This window comes from Cervus elaphus, chromosome 23 (assembly GCF_910594005.1).
Source record: "Cervus elaphus chromosome 23, mCerEla1.1, whole genome shotgun sequence".
Lineage (NCBI taxonomy): Eukaryota > Metazoa > Chordata > Mammalia > Artiodactyla > Cervidae > Cervus > Cervus elaphus.
In genome coordinates this window covers 64,534,113-64,554,536 of record NC_057837.1, presented here as the reverse complement: position 1 = coordinate 64,554,536, position 20,424 = coordinate 64,534,113, and the positions used below count along the sequence as shown (strand labels likewise).

The 20,424-nt window shown below is 39.5% G+C and overlaps 1 protein-coding gene across 7 annotated transcripts in view; it reads right to left on the bottom strand.

Moving 5' to 3' along the window:
- The window catches only part of PHF20 (PHD finger protein 20), a 135,891-nt gene that overhangs the window by 92,100 nt on the left and 23,367 nt on the right, over window positions 1-20,424 (bottom strand). The window lies entirely within an intron of this gene.

Below are 20,424 nucleotides of genomic sequence, written 5' to 3'. Positions count from 1 at the left end.
GCAACAAGGATCTAATGTCTAGCCACTGACTTCTTGAGTATCAAGTAGCAATGGTGGGGTGGGGGTGGCAGTAGCAGTAGTGACTTCCCACCCTCCAGTTCACACTCCAGGGGTGAGTCCTTCAAATTTAAATTCTAAGGCCTGTCCCCTTGAGTCCCACTCCTCCAAGTTTTCCAACAATTTTCTAAGGGCCCAATTACTTGTGTTAAATCCTTTTGTGGTTCAAGTACCCAGGATGGTTTCTGTTTCCAGCATATAAACCTGACTGATACAAGAGGGGTACTGGGTATGGGACAGGGAGGGGCAAAAGTGGAAGGGAGACCTTTTGCAATACATCTTATAATACTTTTTCATTTTTCAACCATATAAATGTATTGCTCATTCCAAAAATAAGTAAATGATTAAAAGTAAAGAGAAACAAATATGCAATTGTTCTCTTAAACACATCTGTATTGACCAGAATGCTATTCTACATTGAGAAAGTTTCGATTCTACCCATTGGCATTTTCTCCCTACAACTTGGACTTGCCCCATTACCTTCCTTTCTTACATCTAACACTCAATACCCTACTGTCCTAATAAGTATGTGCTACCTAAACGAACAGGCCTGCTTGCATTGTGTCCTCTTTGATCCTACACTAGTATCCACTAAGGCAGTTTACTTGGAGTAAACCAAAACACAGTAGGATGCAGATACTGGGCATTCAGTGAACATCCAGGAAATGAATTCCATTCTCCCTATTCTTCCCAAAGGTTGGGTGTCCCGTCAATTCTTCAATCCCAAGGCTCACTGACTCCAGCTACCCACCCCAAGTTTAGTCACTCTCCAGCTTCAGGCCCCAATCACTTTATGTGGGTATTTCTCACACAGGACTGACAGGGTATGCTTTTCAAAATTCCTAATTGTATTATACGTACATTAATTGCTCAAGAAATATTAATAAAAGGAATAAAAAGTATTAATAAAAGGAATAAACAGCCCTGAAACTAGTCTCCCTACTCCAATCCAGCTGACACGCAGCTGCCATAAATACAAGCTATCTTGACAACAGACTAGCTAATCAGGGGGGTTGGTGAACTGAGTAGTACACTGGTAGGAGAGAAAAAAGCTTCCCGAAGTCTATCCCTCCCTGTAAAATGGAGAGAAGGATATGGATATGTCAGCTGTATTCCTCTTGATCTCTCAGTCAGTCAGCCTACCACAGATTAGTAAGCCTCCGTAACTCAGTCCTATTCAAAGGCCTTTCTTTACTGGTTTACTATCTTGAGCAATAGTTAGCAAATAGGTCTTTGGACCAACACACAGAATTAATTTCTCATAGAACCAAATTTATTTAATTTATAGAATTTTCCTTTATACTAATATCATATTCTTTCTAACCTTTCAGTGCTTAAACACACTTTTCAAATTAAAAAGATGGTAACTGTTTTTAATCCTTACCAATATTACACAGTATTGCAAAGAAAACGGCAGTGTACTGATTTTTAAAGATCTCTAAGAAAAGTGGGGGGATAAAAACAACTCAAGATGCAAAATGGTACTGAATGCACTACCATTCATTTGGGGGAGTGGAGAGAGCCAATACATTCATACCTGTTTTTTAAATGCATGGCTATCTCTGGAAGGGTGATCAAGCAACCTGAATTGCCTCTTGGGAGGGGAACTAGATAATTAAGGAACTGGAGAGGAAGTATGAAACTTATTTTATTCAGTGTATATCCTTTTGTTTTGAATGTTGCACCATGAGCATGTATTAAATATAAAAAATATAATTAGATATTTGTTTTAAATGTTCTTATTTGGCAAAATAAGAAGCTGGCACTGTAGGACAACTTCAAATTCTTTTGAATTTGCACTTGGTCAGTGCCTTCTGAAAGTCTGGTAAGGTTGGATCCACAGAATTAACTGCAAAACCCTAGGATAGCAACTCCACTGTACACAGATAATGAAAGACCTCAGGGCCCTTGGCTAGCCAAAAGCTACTTCCTTGATCAAAAAACTTCACAGGGCATAGGCAGCTCACTGTCTACAGACTACACAAATCTCTCCAGGTGGATCAAGAATAACCCAGGGATCAGTAAGTCTTCCTAAGGAGAAGGTGGTTCTCTCTACTTCTCTAAAGCGTGACAAGAAAAAAAAAAAAAAATAAAGCGTGACAAGGATGTAAGTCACTCATAGTGAATGGGGAAACCCAACTGCAATCCAGAGAAGAGAGAGGCAGTTGATCTTAGGGATCAATCTGGTTAAGACCTGGTGGATCACAATTACACAGCTGCCTTGGGGACAGCTCAGATTCATCTATCAACAAATCTTATTAAGTGACTTTGATCTTGCCAGTCAATTTCAGGTCTCAGAAGATTATAAAATGGATGTACTTCTGGTTTCTGTCTTTAAGAAAAACCAGACACCAACTAAGTTTTAAAACTACCAGGTGGATAGACATTTTCCCAAAATGGAAATGTAGATGGCCAACAGGCACACGAAAAGATGCTCAACATTGCTAATCATCAGGGAAATGCAAACCAACCCACAACAAGCTATTACCTCACACCAGAATGACTATCATCCAAAAGAACACAAATAACAAACGCTGGCAAGGATTTGGAGAAAGGGAAGCCCTTGTACACTGTTGGTGAGAATGTAAATTGGTGCAGCCACTGTAGAAGACAGTACAGAGGTTTCTCAAAATACTAAAAATGGAACTACCACATGACTCAGCAATTCCACTCCCGGGGATATATCTGAAAAAAAACAAATGAAAACACTAATTCAAAAAGATACATGCACCCCAATGTTCACAGCAGCATTAATTAAAATTGTAAGATAGGGACTCAACCTAAGTGTCTATCAACAGAAGAATGGAGGGAGTTCCCTGGCAGTCCAGTGGTTATGACTCAGAGCTTTCACTCCTATGGCCCTGGGTTCAATCCCTAATCAGGGAACTAAGATCCTGTAAGTCGAGGGGTGCAGCCAAAAAAAGAAAAAAGAAAGAAATATTTATTTTTAAAAAACAGATGAATGGGTAAAGAATATGTGTGTTTGTGAGTATATATGTATAATGAAAAACTACTCAGCCATAAAAAAAAAAAGAATAAAATGTTGCCATTTGCAGCAACATGGATACACTTAGAGGGCATTAATTCTAAGTGAAATAGGTCAGACAGACAAAGACAAACACTGTGTGACATTACTTACATGTGGAATCTAAAAAAAGCAACACAGTAATGAATATAACAAAAAAAAAAGGCAGATTCACAGATATAGAGAACAAACCAGTGATTATGGGAAGGGCAATGAAGGGACGGGCAGGTAGGAGGCACAAACTACTGGGTGTAAGATAGGCACAAGGATATAGTGTACAAGACAAGAAATATAATCAATATTTTATAATAACTGCAAATGGAAAGTAGTAACCTTTAAAAAGTATGTAAAATTTTTTAAAAATTAAAAAAAAACCTACTAGAACCAACAAGGCCCTACTGTATACTACAGAGAACTCTATGCAATATTCTGTGATAACCTATATAAGAAAGGACTCTTAAAAAAAGAATGAATTATGTACACATATAACTGAATCACTTAGCTATGTACTAATACAACATTGTAAATCAACTATACTTCAACAATTTTTTTTTTAAAAACTAGGTAGAATCACATGAAACAGCTGATAATCAACTGTTTCTTACTGACAAAAATCATAACTTTATTTCATTCAATCTAAAAATTGGAACAACCATAAAGGAAGCTGGAAAGCTGAGGCAAGGTTAACAAAAGAGGCAATGTGAATGGAATCTGTATAGACAGAAAAGGGGAGAGAAAATTTCCAACACGTAACTAACAGCCATGATGAGACTCTAGTTTCCAAACTAACACTGCAGCTGGGAGTCATACTCCTAATGGAAATAATAGCCAGAAAGGAGGAGACACTGAACACCAAGCTGAAAAAAAATTTAGCTCTGGGGAGGAGAGAGGGATTGAGAATAGCCAAGAGACTTTTGCTTGTAGTTTTAATTTTTACAAGAGTTTAATCACAAAATACCTGTGTAAGTAAAAATAAATACTTTTAAATTAAAAGTTTAAAAAAATATTTAATGGTCAGATATCAAACGATAGCTTCATGGTTGTTGAATTTATATGCTGCTGGAGAAGGGAATGGCAACCCCCTCCAATATTCTTGCCTGGAGAATTCCAGGGACAGAGGAGCCTGGCTGGCTACAGTCCATGGGGTCACAAAGAGTCAAACATGACTGACTGATTAACACTTTCACTTTGGGACATCCACAAAACAGAACATTATGCAGCTGTTAAAAAAAAATGAAAACGAACTATGAATTGACAAAGAAAGATTTCCAAGTTTTAGAAAGCAAACTATAAAATCACCTTTTGTTGTTCCAAAAGAGGAAAATAAGAATATATACTTGCTTGGCTTGTATTAAATAAAGAAATACTGGTAGGATGGACAGAAATGAATAAAACTGGTTGCCTTTGGGAGTAGCGTGAGTATAAAGTAGAAAGAGAAGTGGATGCAATAATTCTCACTGTATACCCCGTCATTGTTCTGACTTTTTGATTCTATTCAATCTCTATCCAATGGATTATCAATTAAAATCCTTTGCATTTCCCAGGCAGACTACCATTATCATATTCAAGTTATGATTACACTGTCTCACTTTCAATTCTGATATCTGCCATTTATTTTTCTCATTTATCACACTGATTAGTGTTTCTAAGATGATGTTGAAAATTAGCAGAGATAGTTGACATCCTTCTCTTTAATGAAAATGTCTCTGGTGTTTTATCATTAAAGATTTCTTATTAATGCCTTTAATCAAGTTCATGAAGTTTTTCTCTATGTGTAACTTACTGAGGATTCATCAAGATTAAATTTTGAGAATTTTCAGCCTTTGTCTAGGTGATTATATAGGTCTCTGCTTTTATTCTATGGAGATAATGAAATAATACATTTCCTAAGAAGTTATCATTACCCTGCTTAAAAAAAAAAAGTCATATTTGATTGTGTGAATCGTTCATTAAATAAATAACTCTTTGGTCTTTTTAGCATTTTATTGACTAGTTTTGTGTCTCTTTCATAAGCAGAATTTGCCCAAGTTTCCTCATATTATGCCGTTCCTGCCCAGTTTCATTCAGGCTACACTAACCTCATAGAATGGACTAGAAAGTTTTATTTCATTTTCTATGAAACTGCCTACTCTGGTGTGTTTTCATAAAATAATTATCTACCTTTTCCATTACTTTTATGTTACTAGGCTGGTCAAGTTTTCTTGAGTTGATTTTGCCTGTTTAGGCAAATAAGAGTTTGAATGATCATCAGATACAATTTAGATGTTCAAAACCAGCAGTTTTCCTTTGAAGAAAAGAGCTCAAGAGTCAATAAAAAACATTTCAACCTCAAGCCACAAACAGGATTTTTACATGATGATTACAAGCACTAGATTGCTAAGCAGTTTATAGGACAGAAACTATGCCCTATAGGGTCCATTATTCAAACATGCCTTAGTTTGGATTCTAGACAATCTTAATAGGTCCTGACGACACAAAACAAATAATCAAATACCAGGGCTTCCAGGATGGCAAGGGCCCAAAGTTTGGTGGGCTCCTTGGAATCCCCCACTCCTCTCCCCAAGTACAGAGACCAAAAACATTCTTGATTTGTGGATAGAAACAAGTAAAGGAGTATAACTCTAGAATTACCTGGCCTGCCTATAGCCCAATAACCAGGGCTAGATGGAAGAGAGGCACTGTCTCTCTGGGGAAAGCCTGAGCTAGACAGACAGTGGGTTCTGCCCACTCTCCACTATCTCCCTCTACCACACCTAAACAGACCCTTCTCTTTCTAAATTACATTTCCTACCACTCACCTCCTAATCTCTTTGTTTAGCTTAGTCTACTTCCTCTGTTCACCTTCCCCAGAAGCAGCAATAGAGTCCACTGTAAACTTTTTCATCAGGTATTGGGGGGGCTGGGAAAGAGACTTTAGAGAAGAAGACTTAGCACTTGGGGTGAACCTTAAAAGATGAAGAGAGCTGTTTGCTAAGTGTATAAATTTCTTCTAGAGTGTTATATATTAGACATTCAATAAATGTTCATCAAATGTACTTATAAAAAAAGGCTTGATTTTGAATACCTAGAGTCACAAAACAGCAACAGGAATATATACACACAGACCACAATGAATTCCCAAAACAAACCAAGAATATCCATGCTGTAGATGTCAAAGAGACAAACATATCCCAGGACAGAAACTGTCAAATTGGAGGAGATATACGCACGGGTGCTGTGGTCATTATGACAAAATTAAATTAGTTACCAAAAAGCTTTTTTCTGAAGGCCAAAAACTATTAAAAACTCATCTGTCTAAAATTCAATTTAGGGGAACACCCTAGTGGTCTAGTGGTTAGGATTAGGTGCTTTCACTGCCAGGGCCCAGGTTCAATCCCTGGTCAGGAAACTAAGATCCACCAAGCTGCGTGGCACAGTCAAAATAAATAAAATAAAATTCAACTTGGAAAATAACCTAAACTTCACAGTAACTTAGGTTACTATGGTGACCTTAAGCAAGTGGTAAAACTGGTCACTAAAACAAGAAGCCACAGAAGACCAATGTAGCCAATCAAACGTAAAGAGACAAGAAGAGTGACAAAAATTAAAGAAAGAGAAATTCATCAATTCCCCTGACATTTTCTGAGTACCCACTCTGGGCCAGGAAATGTGCCAGGGTTTGGAAATACAGAGCCAAATCTATAAAAACCTGTGACCACAACAGCTTACAGAGGAACAAAGACAAGGCACACTGCGCCTTTGATTTCCTCATACACATACCTTCCCTAACCAGGTCTGTTCACTTCACCCGAATCACTTCCCCTCTGTCCACTCTTCCCAGGCAACAGCCTTATGCCCTGCAGCCTCAGAATCTCTGAATATATATATCTCGAGTAGCCCCCATCTCTTTCCAATCTCTGTCAGTTTTCTGTTTCTTCCTTCATAAATAACATTCACCCCAATCTGTAATTACTTCATTTGTTTCTCTGCTGACTTGCTTACGTTCATGGCCTGATTTCCTAGGAGATTACAGACACCCCTAAAGACATCTATCTCTCATTCACTGCAGTATCCTCAGGAAGAATAAATGTGTATTTCTATATACACAAATAACTGTAATTAAGTATCACAGGTGCAACTACAGAAGACTGTTTAAAGTAGAATACGGGAGAAGGAAATGGCAACCCACTCCAGTATTCTTGCCTGGAGAATCCCATGGACGGAGGAGCCTGGTGGGCTACAGTCCACAGGGTCGCAAAGAGTCGGATATGACTGAGCGACTTCACTTTCACTTTCACTTTCAACCCTCAGCTGAGAAGACTTTCAGCTCTTGTGCTTGCTATTGTTTTCTTGAGTTCTCAAAAATCTGTGACCATATTTCTTTTAAGTTGCCTGTTTTCTAATTGCATCACTTTACACACTGTTGTCTAATAATATGTGGTATTTAGAATACCTTCTTAATTATTTTGAGCAGCCATTGTCTGTATTTTCTTAGCACCTCCTTGGTTTTCTTACATGAACTCATCTGACAGGGAAATGCAGCTTTTTTGTTTGCCCTCTCTGCATACTGGACCGTCTGAGTCAGTGTTCTAACTAATCCCTGATGGTCTCTGAGCTACTGTTCTACCAGACTCAGTAGTTACGTGCTTTAGGAATTTTTCGGTAGAATTGGTCCTATTAGGAGACTCTTGGTGTCACCTTTGTTATCTTAAAAGCTGGTCCCTTCACTGAGGCTCTGAATTTTTTGAAAACTTGATTCTATTTCAGCTGAAAATTGGCAAGGCTATTTAAAAAATTGAGGGAAGCCATTTAAGAAACTGAAAAGTAATTGCAAACAACATTGGGTAGTTGTGACTTTCATCAGTTGAATTTTTGTGCTCTTTTCCCTGTGTACGTGGTGGTTCTATTTTTCTCCAATAAAGCTTTTTATTTAAAATAAATAAATAAATAAAGTAGAATACGGTACTGAGGAGCAAAAGGCTAGTTCTAGGGGGAGAGGAAGGAGGGTGAGGAAGAAGAAGGCCTCAAGACAACTAGTGAAAATGAGACACGTGACTCAATTCTGAAAGATGAATCATCATTTTCCAGGTGACCAAGGAGGCAGTGAGGCTGAAAGTCCTTCTGGGAGAAGGTGTAAAATAAGTAAATCAGCACAGGTACAGAAGAAGTGAAGCACAAAAGAAGGTAAGGATGTACAGGAAACTGAAGGTGAGAAAAGAAACAACCACCCTGCGTAGAGAACTATGCAGGAACCCCATGGATTCCACACCTATTGTACGAATGGGCAGGTGGGCCTGAAATGATTGTTGCCTGATAGCAATCCATGGACCACTGGGTGTTCATGAACACAGAGCTGGTGGTCCACAAGGTCTCCTTGAGGAATGTTTTATTGTGCTTTTCCACAAATCTGTACTATTTTTATTAGAGCTTCCCAGCTGAGATGCCACGAACGAGCAATAACATGAAAAAGGTTGAGAAGTACTGATCAAGACGACTGCCAAATAATCAAGTGCTACTAAGGAATTTTAGTGTGTGTGTTTGCAATTAACCTGGCATTGTATGATCACTCTCAAAAGGTAGATATAGTGGTTTTAAAATATGTCTGCAAATTTTACATTCCTTCCCTCAAAAGGTAAAGCCTAATTATCCTCCCATTGAATGTGGCCTCATTTCTAACACATAGAATATGGCATCAGTAATGGTGTAGGACTTCAGGTCTGGGTCCTAAACAGTGCTGCAATTCTACTTCTGGGTAAACATACCCTGAAGAATTGAAAGCAGAGACTCAAACAGATACCTATATACTGACGTTCACAGCAGCATTACCCTTAATAGTCAAAAAATGGAAGCAACTCAACTGTCCATCAACAGAAGAACGGATAAACAAGATGTGGTATGTCCACACAGTGGAATATTATTCAGTCCTAAAAAAGAATAAAATTCTAATATAGCCTAAGACACAGATGCACCTTGAAAACACCATTGCTGTTCAGTTTCTCAGTCGTGTCCAACTTTTTGCAAGCCCATGGACTGCAGCATGCCAGGCAATCCCAAGAGGACAAATTGCAAGATCTAGGGTAGTCACATTCATAAAAACAGAGGGTTGGATGGTGGTTTTTAGGGGCTAGTGAAGGAAGAGGATGAGGAGTTACTTTTTAATCTGTATAGAGTTTCTGTTTGGGAAGATGAAAAAGTTCTGACAACACAGAGAATATAGTCAATATTTTATAATAACGATAAAAGGACCATAACCTTTACAAATTGTGAGTCACTATATTGTGCTCCTGTAAATTATAAAAAATTGTACATCATTATACTTAAATAAATAAATGTATTTACATTCTAAATAAATAAGTAATTTTGGAGATGGGTGGTGGTGATGGTTGCACAACAATATGAATGTACTTAATGTACTAGACACTTTAAAATGGTTAAAATGATAAATTTTGTGTATTATTTTAACACATACACAGCACTACCACTTCTTAGGTTCCCCTCTCTGCGAGAAGCCAGGTGCCACATCATGAGAACGTTTTAGATGCCCTACAGAGAGGTTCACACATAGCCACAAGTATCCCACAAGCAATCAGCACCAACTTAGGACAAACATAAGACCTTGACCCAGAGGCTGCTCCTGAATTCTTGATCCACACACTGAAAGAATAATGGTAATGTTGTTTTAAGCCACTAAATTTTTAGAAAATTTGTCACACAGCAATAACTAACTAACATAGAAGTTAGCCCCAATGCTACTAAAAGTGAGATCCATAGATAGTATATTGGTTGGAGGCACTAGTCCCCATGTTTTTTTGTGTTTGAGCCACACTGCTCTACACCACCAGAAAAGTCAACCTACCCTGGGGCTCCACCAAGGAATGGAGAGGAAAGGACCATTGCAAAGTGAAACCCATACGAAATGAGAGGGACTAACTCTACCTGTACAACCAGAAAGGCAGAGAATAGCCCAGGTCTAACACAGAAATACCGGAGAAGGTGATGGCACCCCACTCCAGTACTCTTGCCTGGTAGGCTGCAGTCCATGGGGTCGCTAGGAGTCGGACACGACTGAGCGACTTCACTTTCCCTTTTCACTTTCATGCATTGGAGAAGGAAATGGCAACCCACTCCAGTGTTCTTGCCTGGAGAATCCCAGGGACAGGGGAGCCTGGTGGGCTGCCGTCTATGGGGTCACACAGAGTCGGACGTGACTGAGCAGCAGCAGCAGCAACACAGAAATACAACCCTGGCTTGTACACAGCATATGACCTCAAGTCCCAGGAAGTCTTAATGCTCAGAGTCTTGGCTGCTTCTGAGTAAAACTAAGCTGCACACTGTGCAGATGCTTAAATTAGAGCTAGACAGTGCCTGGCAGAAATCTGTCTGGTCCCCCCACATACACACCAAAAATACAAACTGAAGAACTGCTACAGGGGGAAAAAGAGGAACCAAAAGGGATAACAATTTCCCTCAGATTTCCTACTTCCACTACTAGTCAGCATTTCCTCACGTGGCTATTCATAATCAATGTGAGCAGTTTCCTCTAGGGGCTATATACTGCCTCTACATATATCTCACAGGATTTTTACCACCATCCCATGAGGACTTATGGAATTGTTAGGATCACTGCACCTGTCTTACACGTGTGGAAATGGAAGCTCAAAGAGAGTGACTAGGTGGAGCTGTAACAGAGATCACTGTCCAAGTCACCTCACTAAACCCAGTGAAGAGACTTCTGCTCTTAATTTGACTTCACATACAAATATCCTTGTTCTAAGATAGGTCCACAGAGGTGTCTTTTGTGGTACCTACCTAATGGCCTACCTGGTGGTAGCCAATAATTTGCCTGAACTTTGCCCCAGGGGTTGGGCAGGCTGCTTCCAGATTCTTCCCTGTATAAACAGCCTTTCTGCAAACATACAACAATCATTTACTTCAAGAATCAGAGCATGCCACTCTATTCCTGGTTCAGGGCACATACCGGAAGCAAATGACTTTTATGCACAAAAGTAACATTCTAAGCCATCTCCAGCCTTTGTGGAGAGGAGACGGGGATGGAAACCGTATTCAGGGTAAAACAAAGAGCTGACTATTAAACTACAGAAAAACTGTACTATTTTGGATGTCTTCTCTCTTTCCCTATCCCTTCACCACTTCCATTCTTCAACATCTGATACATCTAACTCTGAAAATGTCTTGAATTCATCTCTCCTCTCTAAGCTGATCCTTTCCCACAATTGAACAGTCAGCTCTTGTTGTTGTTGTTCAGTCACTAAGTTGTGTCTGACTCTTTGCAACCCCTAGACCACAGCATACCAGGCTTCCCTGTCCTTCACCATCTCCTGGAGTTTGCTCAAATTCATATCCATTTGTTGATGATGCCATCCAACCATCTCATCCTCTGTCACCTCCTTCTCCTGCCCTCAATTTGACCCAGCATCGGGGTCTTTTCCAATGAGTCAGCTCTTTCCTTCAGGTGGCCAAAGTATTGGAGCTTCACCTTCAGCATTAGTCCTTTCAATGAATGAATATCAATTTAGTCAATCAACTAGTCAATCAATTTAGGATTGACTAGTTTGATCTCCTTGCTGTTCAAGGGACTCTCAAGAGACTTCCCCAGCACCACAATTCGAAAGCATCAATCTTCGGCACTCAGCCTTCTTTATGGTCCAACTCTCACATCCATACATGACTAATGGAGAAACTATAATTTTGACTAGATGGATCTTTGTCGGCAAAGTCATGTCTCTGCTTTTTAATATGTTGTCTAGGTATGTCATAGCTTTCCTTCCAAGGAGCACACATCTTTTAATTTCATGGCTGCAGTCACCGTCTGCTTGTTTTTGAAGCCCAAGAAAATAAAGTCTGTCACTGTTTCCATTTTCCCCCGCCTATTTGCTATGAAATGACGGGACCGGATGCCATGATGTTAGTTTTCTGAATGTTGAGTTTTAAGCCAGCTTCTCCAGTATGCCCAAGTAACTCCTATACACTTCTATCAGTCCTGGCAAAGGGCCAGATATAGAGACATCAATAAATGTTTGGTGACTGAATAAACACCACCACTTTTCTGTTCCTACAAGGGATTGGACCATGTCTCTCTCCTGCTTAAAATCTTGCCCAAACTCCCACCTCACCTTATCTGTCCCTCTCCAGACTCTGAGAACATACATGTTCTGTGAACCCTCAATACTTCTGCTCACATTGTCCCTTCTGCCTGCTCTCACACTTCACTCTCATTCTGGAAATCTTATCCTTTAATCTCACTTCCTTGCAGATACCCTTAACTCCCTGGCCCCTCTTGTCCTCCATCACACCTGCCTGGATAAACCCCAACTATAGGATAACCCACTTCAGTATTCTTGCCTGGAGAATCCCATGGTCAGAGGAGCCTGGTAGGCTACAGTCCCCGTGGTCACAAAGAGTTGGACATGACTCAAGCAAGTTAGCACACATGCATGTAGGTCCATCAGATTCTGCACATTTTTCCACTCCTGCACCCAGGCAACTGATTATACTAGAGAATACCCACAGGCTGATGGGTCTCACTTTAAATGCACAGCCACAGAAAGTAGTTCCTCTGGGGCTGAGGGGACTCTCTGACTGGATATGGGAAAAAAAGGTCTTCTAAGGAGACCAGAATGTCTCTATCTTAATCTGGGTGGTTACACATGTATATACATGAATAAACATTCATCAGGATACACAGTTAAGGGGCGTCCCTGGTAGTCTAGTTGTTAGGAATCTGTCTGCCAATGGAGGGGGACACAGGCTGGAACTCTGGTCTGGGAAGATTCCACATGTTAAGGACCAACTGAGCCCGTACACCACAACTACTGAGACTGTACTCTAGAGGGCGGGAGCCACAACTACTGAGCCCATGTGCTGCAATTACTGAAGCCTGTGCCCTAGAGCCTGTGCTCCGCAACAAGAGAAGCCACCCCAATGAGAAGCCTGAGCACTGCAACTAGAAAAAGCCAGCTCAGCAACAAAGACCCATTTTAGCCTAAATAAATGAATAAATAGATAAAATTTAGAAAAAAAGAAACATAAAGCAAATCCATGTAATGGGAAAAAAATTTTTTAACTATAACAAATATAGCACCCTGGTGCAGGATGTTGACAGCGGGGAAGACTGTAGGTGTGAGGGTAAGAGACGGGGACTCTATACTTTTTGCTCAGTTTTGCTATGAACCTAAAAGTGTTCTAAAAAATAAAATCTCTCTCTTTTTTTTAAATCTCCTATACTCACTGCCAACTCTCAAATTTCTGTCTCTAACTCAGGGCTCACATCTAGATGCTTGACTTTTATTCTACCATCTGCTCAACATCTCTGCTTGGTGATGAAAAAGGAATCCCATATTTGAAATGTCTAAAATCAAACAGCTGGTTTTCCCCATTTCAGCAAATACTCTATCAGTACTTTGACCAAAAGTTCTTGGAGTCTTCCTTGAATCTCCTCTGTCTCTCAAAACATCATCAGCAAATCTATTGGCTATACCTTTGAAAAATACCCAGACTCTGATCCCTTCTCATCATTTCCACCAATGCTTTTTAGTTCAGCAACTATCACCTTAAATTCGACTACTACAAGACTCTTAGGGCTCTCCCTATTTCTCCCCATGCCTGCCTATTACAGGCATACTACACACAATAACCACAGCCACTTTTAATAACTGAAATCAGATAATGTCACTTTACCGTTTAAAATCCTTCAGTGACTTCCTATTATATTTACAATCAAGTCCAAAACCCCTCCTCTGGCCTATCCCGCCCCTGCTGACAGGTGTGGGCTCATCTTCTACCTCTGGCCCCCTTACTCTTAACTCTCCATCAACTGCCTGAATGTGCCCAGTATGCTATGCCTTGGCTGCCACCACCTGGAACCCTCTTCCCCTGGATATCCCTCACTCTCTTCAGATTTCTGCTCAAATGCTTCTGTGTCAGACAGATGCTCCCTGGTCATCCTCTACATTGAAAAGCTCTCATCATAAACATACCGCATCACTCTCTGTCCACTTACCATTACTTTTTCCTCTTCATTTATCACCACCTAGTCTTCATGGAATCGATCTGTTTATTTATGATCTATCTCCACTGGAAGATCAATTCCTGAAGATCAGGGTCTATGTCTAGCCTAATCACCACTCTTCTCCAGCATCTAGCACTATATAAATGATTTGGCATTAGCCATCTTTTGGAACTCTTCTAAAATTCCTACACACAAAATTAATTGTTGTCTCTCAGGGATTTGCACCCGAACTCTATGCAGAGTAAATGTCACCCCATAATATAATTAATTTCAGGAACTTGACTCTATATCCTAGGTACAGGACACAGAATGGGGAATCAAGCTCAGAAGCCAGACTATCTGGATTCAAATCCCAAATCCATTACTTATCAGTTGTGCAACTTTGGCAACTTACTCAACTGCTGTGCCTCTGTTTCCTCACGTATAAAATGGTAACAATAAAAGTACACACTTCATTGTATTGTGAGGGTTAAATGGGGTATAGGATTAGGGTTAGGGTTTAGACTTGTGCCTAATAGAGTAAGTCACTCATTAAATATGAAATATTAGCAAAGATTCAAAATCACTGCAGATGGTGATTGCAGCCATGAAATTAAAAGACGCTTACTCCTTGAAAGGAAAGTTATGACCAACCTAGATAGCATATTAAAAAGCAGAGACATTACTTTGCCAACAAAGGTCTGTCTAGTCAAGGCTATGGTTTTTCCAGTGGTCATGTATGGATGTGAGAGTTGGACTGTGAAAAAAGCTGAGTGCCGAAGAATTGATGCTTTTGAACCGTGGTGTTGGAGAAGACTCTTGACCCTTGGACTGCAAGGAGATCCAACCAGTCCATCCTAAAGGAGATTGGTCCTGGGTGTTCATTGGAACGACTGATGGTGAAGCAGAAACTCCAATACTTTGGCCACCTCATGGGAAGAGTTGACTCATTGGAGAAGACCCTGATGCTGGGAGGGACTGGGGGCAGGAGGAAAAGGGGACAACAGAGAATGAGATGGCTGGATGGCATCACCGACTCAATGGACATGAGTTTGAGTAAACTCTGGGAGTTGGTAATGGACAGGGAGGCCTGGCGTGCTGCGATTCATTGGGTCGCAAAGAGTTGGACATGACTGAGCGACTGAACTGAACTGAACTGAACTGAAGGATGACAGGACACAATTAACAATCCTTGGCCAGAATGCTACAGACAAAGCCAAATACTTCACCGGCCTTAAACTTCTTGAGGGCCCTACTAGCTGAAGGGAATGATTTCTCTTTATTCCATAGTGCCTAGTATAATGCCTCAATACACATATGTGGAAAGCTCAGAAATGAGGTAACTTTTTTTTAAAAAGATGGCACAAGAAGTGAAGAGGTATGAACCAGGAACCCAAACTTGATCAGTGCAAATAATCCTAATGAAAAAGAAATAGAAAAGAAAGAGAGCTAAGGACATTATGGAACTCAGATTCTGAAATCCTTTGTACAAGAAATGGAAGGATACCATGATCAACTTAAATGGAAACAAGGTGGTGGAAACATGCCAAAGAGTCAGGAAAGAAATAGACAGAAGGAGCTTTTTTCACTGTGTTCAGAGTAAGAACAGGGAAGGCCAAGCCTACTGTTCAGGACAGATGGTGTGCTCCCACCAGATGACAGGAAGAAGGCAGAAGGCATCAGAAAAAGCAGTTTCCATTCCATCCACCAAGCATCATTACTAGGAAACTGCAGACTCTCATACATTAGACAGTCAGATTATCAATGCAACGGCAGAAGAGGGCAGGGAGGATTACTCCATCTCCAGAGCAGAAGATGGATATGTGGAAAGTTCACCCCACAGTGGTAGGTCTAAAATTAGAATGTGGATTCTTATCAATATTCTATAGTCTGTTTGGTGAGATAAACTGCTTTGAGAACTAATGATCTCCATGGAAAATCTAAATCTGTATTTTATAAATGCTGGTCTCTGAGAAAACAGGCTTCCCTGATAGCTCAGTTGGTAAAGAATCTGCCTGCAATGCAGGAGACCCCAGTTGGATTTCTGGATCAGGAAGATCTGCTGGAGAAGGGATAGGCTACCCACTCCAGTATTCTTGAGCTTCCCTTGTGGCTCAGTTGGTAAAGAATCTGCCTGCAGGGACTTCCCTGGTGGTTCAGTGGCTAAGACTCTGTGCTTCCAATGCAGGGGGCCCGGGTTCATACCCTGGTCAGGGAACAAGATCCCATGCGCTGTAACTAAGACCTCATGCAGTCAAATAAATAAATAAATATATATTTTAAAAAAAAAAAAAAAAGGAGAAGGAAATGGCAACCCACTCCAGTATTCTTGCCTGGAGAATCCCATGGACTGAGGAGCCTGGTGGGCTACAGTCCCATGGGGTCGCAAGAGTGGGAAGTTGATGTATAACACAGCTCAGCCCAGTGCTCTGACAACATGGCGGGGGGCGGGTGGTTTGAGAGGGTAGTTCCAGAGATGGGGGAGTTTATGTATACTTATGGCTGATTGATGTACGACAAACCAACACAATATTGTAAAGCATTTATCCTCCAATTAAAAAAAATTTTTTTTTCCTTAAAAAAAAAAAGAATCTGCCTGCAATGCGGGAGACCTGGGTTCAATCCCTGGGTTGGGAAGATCCCCTGGAGAAGGGAAAGGCTATCTACTCCAGTATTCTGGCCTGGAGAATTCCATGGACTGTACAGTCCACAGGGTCACAAAGAGTTGGACACAACTGAGCAACTTTCACTTTCACTGAGAAAACAGAAATCCTATTTCTGAGGGAATTCCCTGGCAATTCAGTGGTTAGGACTCTGCACTTTCAATGACAAGGGCCCAAGTTCAATCCCTGGTCAGGGAACTAAGATCCCACTAACTGCACAGCATGCCCCCCCCCTCCAAAAAAAAAGGAAAAAATCCTAATTCCATGATTTGGGGGGGATCTTGTAATTTAAGAAAAGCTGGGTTGGGTGTTTTATAAATAAATTCTGGAAAAGGTACACAAGACACTGTAATCAAACAAAACTGGGTCAGGAGGTCTCAGATTCAACTTCTTCTGAAAGTGACTAACTTCTAACCCTGGGCAAGTCATTCTATCTCTAAGCTTCAGTTCCCAATGGGCTTGCTACGGGGGAGTAAATGAGATGGCCCATGTAAAGCAAATAGCATCATACCTGATACCTAGAAAATCTTTGATAAACATTTGCCGTCATTGTTACTGTTAACAGTTAAACAGAAGTAGAAAATGTGCTGTTTACAAAGGTGAGAAGAGGTGAGTTTACAAAAGGTGAACCCTTAAACAGGGTTCTGTTTAAGCAATACAGACAAAATTAATCGAAACTACAGACTTTTTATAAAAGCGTTAATCCAGAAAGACCACTCGGAAGTCACATTTTTGTCTCTATTACACTTGTCATGTGTTTTGAAAAGTAACTCTTCTCATCCTCACCCTATTTATTTTTTTCTTTTTTTGCAACGAGTAGGCAATCTAGGATATAGGGAAGTGCACACAGAAAAAATATCACCAGAGAAAGGAATCACCTGGGAGATATGGCCAAGCTTTGGAGTCATAGTTCAACAGGATTTTAAATCCCAGCTCCACCACTCACCAGCTCTGAAATTTGGGACAAAGGATTTTTGCCTCTGTGAGCCTCAGTTTCTTCCCTCATTTATAAAATTGAAATAATAAAGAACCCCATACTTGTTGAGAAATCTTAATGGAGACGCTGCACATGGAGAGCCTGGCAGTCAGTCCTTTACCTAGTTGCTATATAATTCTGTAACACTAAAAAACATTTTCTCAAGGGAATCCTCATGCACTGTTGGTGGAAATGCAAATTGGTATTGCCACTATGGAAAACAATATAGAGGCTTCTCAAAAAACTAAAAAGAGAGCTACTATATGATCTAACAATCCCACTCCTGGGTGGGATTGGAAAAATATTCAGAAAAAACATAAACTCTAATTCAAAAAGATACATGCACCTCAATGTTCATACCAGCACTATTTGTTAAGACAATAGCCAAGACATGGAAACAACGAAAGTGCCCATCAACAATTGGCTTGAGAAGGTGTGGTGTAAACATATATAATGGAATATTACTTAGTCATTAAAAAGAATGAAATATGACATTTGCAGTGACACGGATGGACCTAGAGAATATTATGCTTAGTAAAGTAAAACAGTCAAAGAAAGACAAACACTACACATTATATGTGGAATATAAAAGACAATATAAATGAATCTATAAACGAAATAGAAACAGACTCACAAACATAGAAAACTTATGGTTACCAAGGAGAAGGGAGGGGACAAACTAGGTGTATGGGATTAATAGAAACAAACTACTGTACATAAAATAGATAAACCACAGGATTTACTGTTTAGTACAAAGAATTTTTATATCTTGTCTCAACCTGTAATGGAATATAATTTTTAAAAAACCTGAATCACTATTGTGAACAAACTAAACTACAATTAAAAAAAACTTTTTTTCTTTCAAGCTTAAGATGTAAGCAATCAAAACAACCTAGGAAAATGTTTTCCTACAATCACCTGGAATTCAGCTCACAAATTTTATTGAGCATCTATGTGGCTGCCTTGAAAATACACCCTTCACACCCTTAGCAAGTGCTAATAACTGACCCCAGCTGTAGCAGCTTGACACTCACCACCACCTCTGTTCCATGGCCACACTTCCCTGGGGCTGTCCCCAGCCAACGGCTGAGTGAACAGGAATATATGGAGACAAGACTCTTGCGACAGCACCTTTGGCTTGAGGACTCACCATCTCCATTGCCAAAATCTTCTGAGTACTGCACTGCATTCTAGGACTTCCAATCATCCTCCTTTCTCCTTTCCAGGGTCATTTAAACTGGAAATGACTTTCTCATTTAACTTTATAACTGAAAATATTTTTCCATGGTATTATAAGCTCTTCATATTCATGAGTGCAGCCTTCCTTTTATAAATAATGTGGGACTATTTCTTGCCATCCTTGTTAGATCCTTCTGCTAACCTTTGAGCACGTTTCCTGTGCTCTGATATCAGAGTGAAGTGAATGAATCAAATGCTTTACAGTATTTCCACCTAATCATATTCTCCTCTTTCAACATTCAACAAATAAGGGGCTTTTAAAAAAAAAATCTGTTGTGTTACTCCTTCAGTGACACACCTCTAATTTTTTATCTAATTTTTGTTGTTGAATTGTTGGGTGGAGAAGAAAAAATGCTGATATAGAAGACAGCCATATGATTTCAAAAGTAGGATAGTATGAGAGATTTAAGGAAGTCTATTGGTGCTGGATTAGTTCAATGTTGGTTTTATTATTTTTTTAACCTGCCATGTGTCAAAATGTTCCTGTTAAAACTTACAATTTGAGTACTGTGGTTTTTGTGTTGTCCAAAGAAAATCGAAAACCTGTAGCATGTATGTACTCATTTGAAATCTTATGAATGTATTAAATGTATTGCTCTTGAGAGACTGTGGTCTTAAAAAAAAAAAAAATAATAACGTCATGAAAGACAAAGAGTAGCGGAGGGGAGAAGGATTATCATGGGATAGAAGTAACTAAAGAGACATACATCTGAATAGGTTCTGGATATCAGATATTATGAAATTATTGCTAATTACAATTAATTACATTATAATAAGTATATAAAGTATGTTGGGTAAAAATATATTAACAATTAGTGAATACAGGTGGAAGGCATAGTATTCATTGCAGTATTCTCTGAACTTTTGATTATGCTTAAAATCTTTTCATAATAAAAAGCTGAAACTCGGGGCTTCCCTGGTGATCCAGTGGTTAAAACTCTGTGCAAATTTCCAGTAAAACTGAAAATGTGTTTATCATATTACTTAACAAATTCACTGAAGTAGGGCTTCTCAGACTGCAGTACATTGTAAAATCAGTAGATTGTAAAATCAAATTAATGGTTCACAACCAGCAGTTTTGTGTGTATATTAGGAAACATTAGAGTATATTGAATGTATTAAGGTTAAGGACTATTTCACAAAAGTTTTGCTTCTTTTAAATTTATATTGTGTATACGGCAAGTACCACACTGGCTTTCTTTAAAATATTTCTTATACTAGATTATGGTCAAAAAAGTTTGTAAGCCATTACCCAAGAAATATTCTTGCACATGTGCACAAAGAGATATTATAGAAATGTTCAAGGTAGCATTGTGTATAAAGTAAAGAACTAGAATCTAAATGTCCATTAGTAGGAGACTAAATAAACAAAATATGGTATATTCATTCAGTGGAACTCTATACAGAAATGAGGACAAATATCTATACCAGTATGGGTAAATCACAAAAATATGAACTACAGAAAAGAAACAAACAA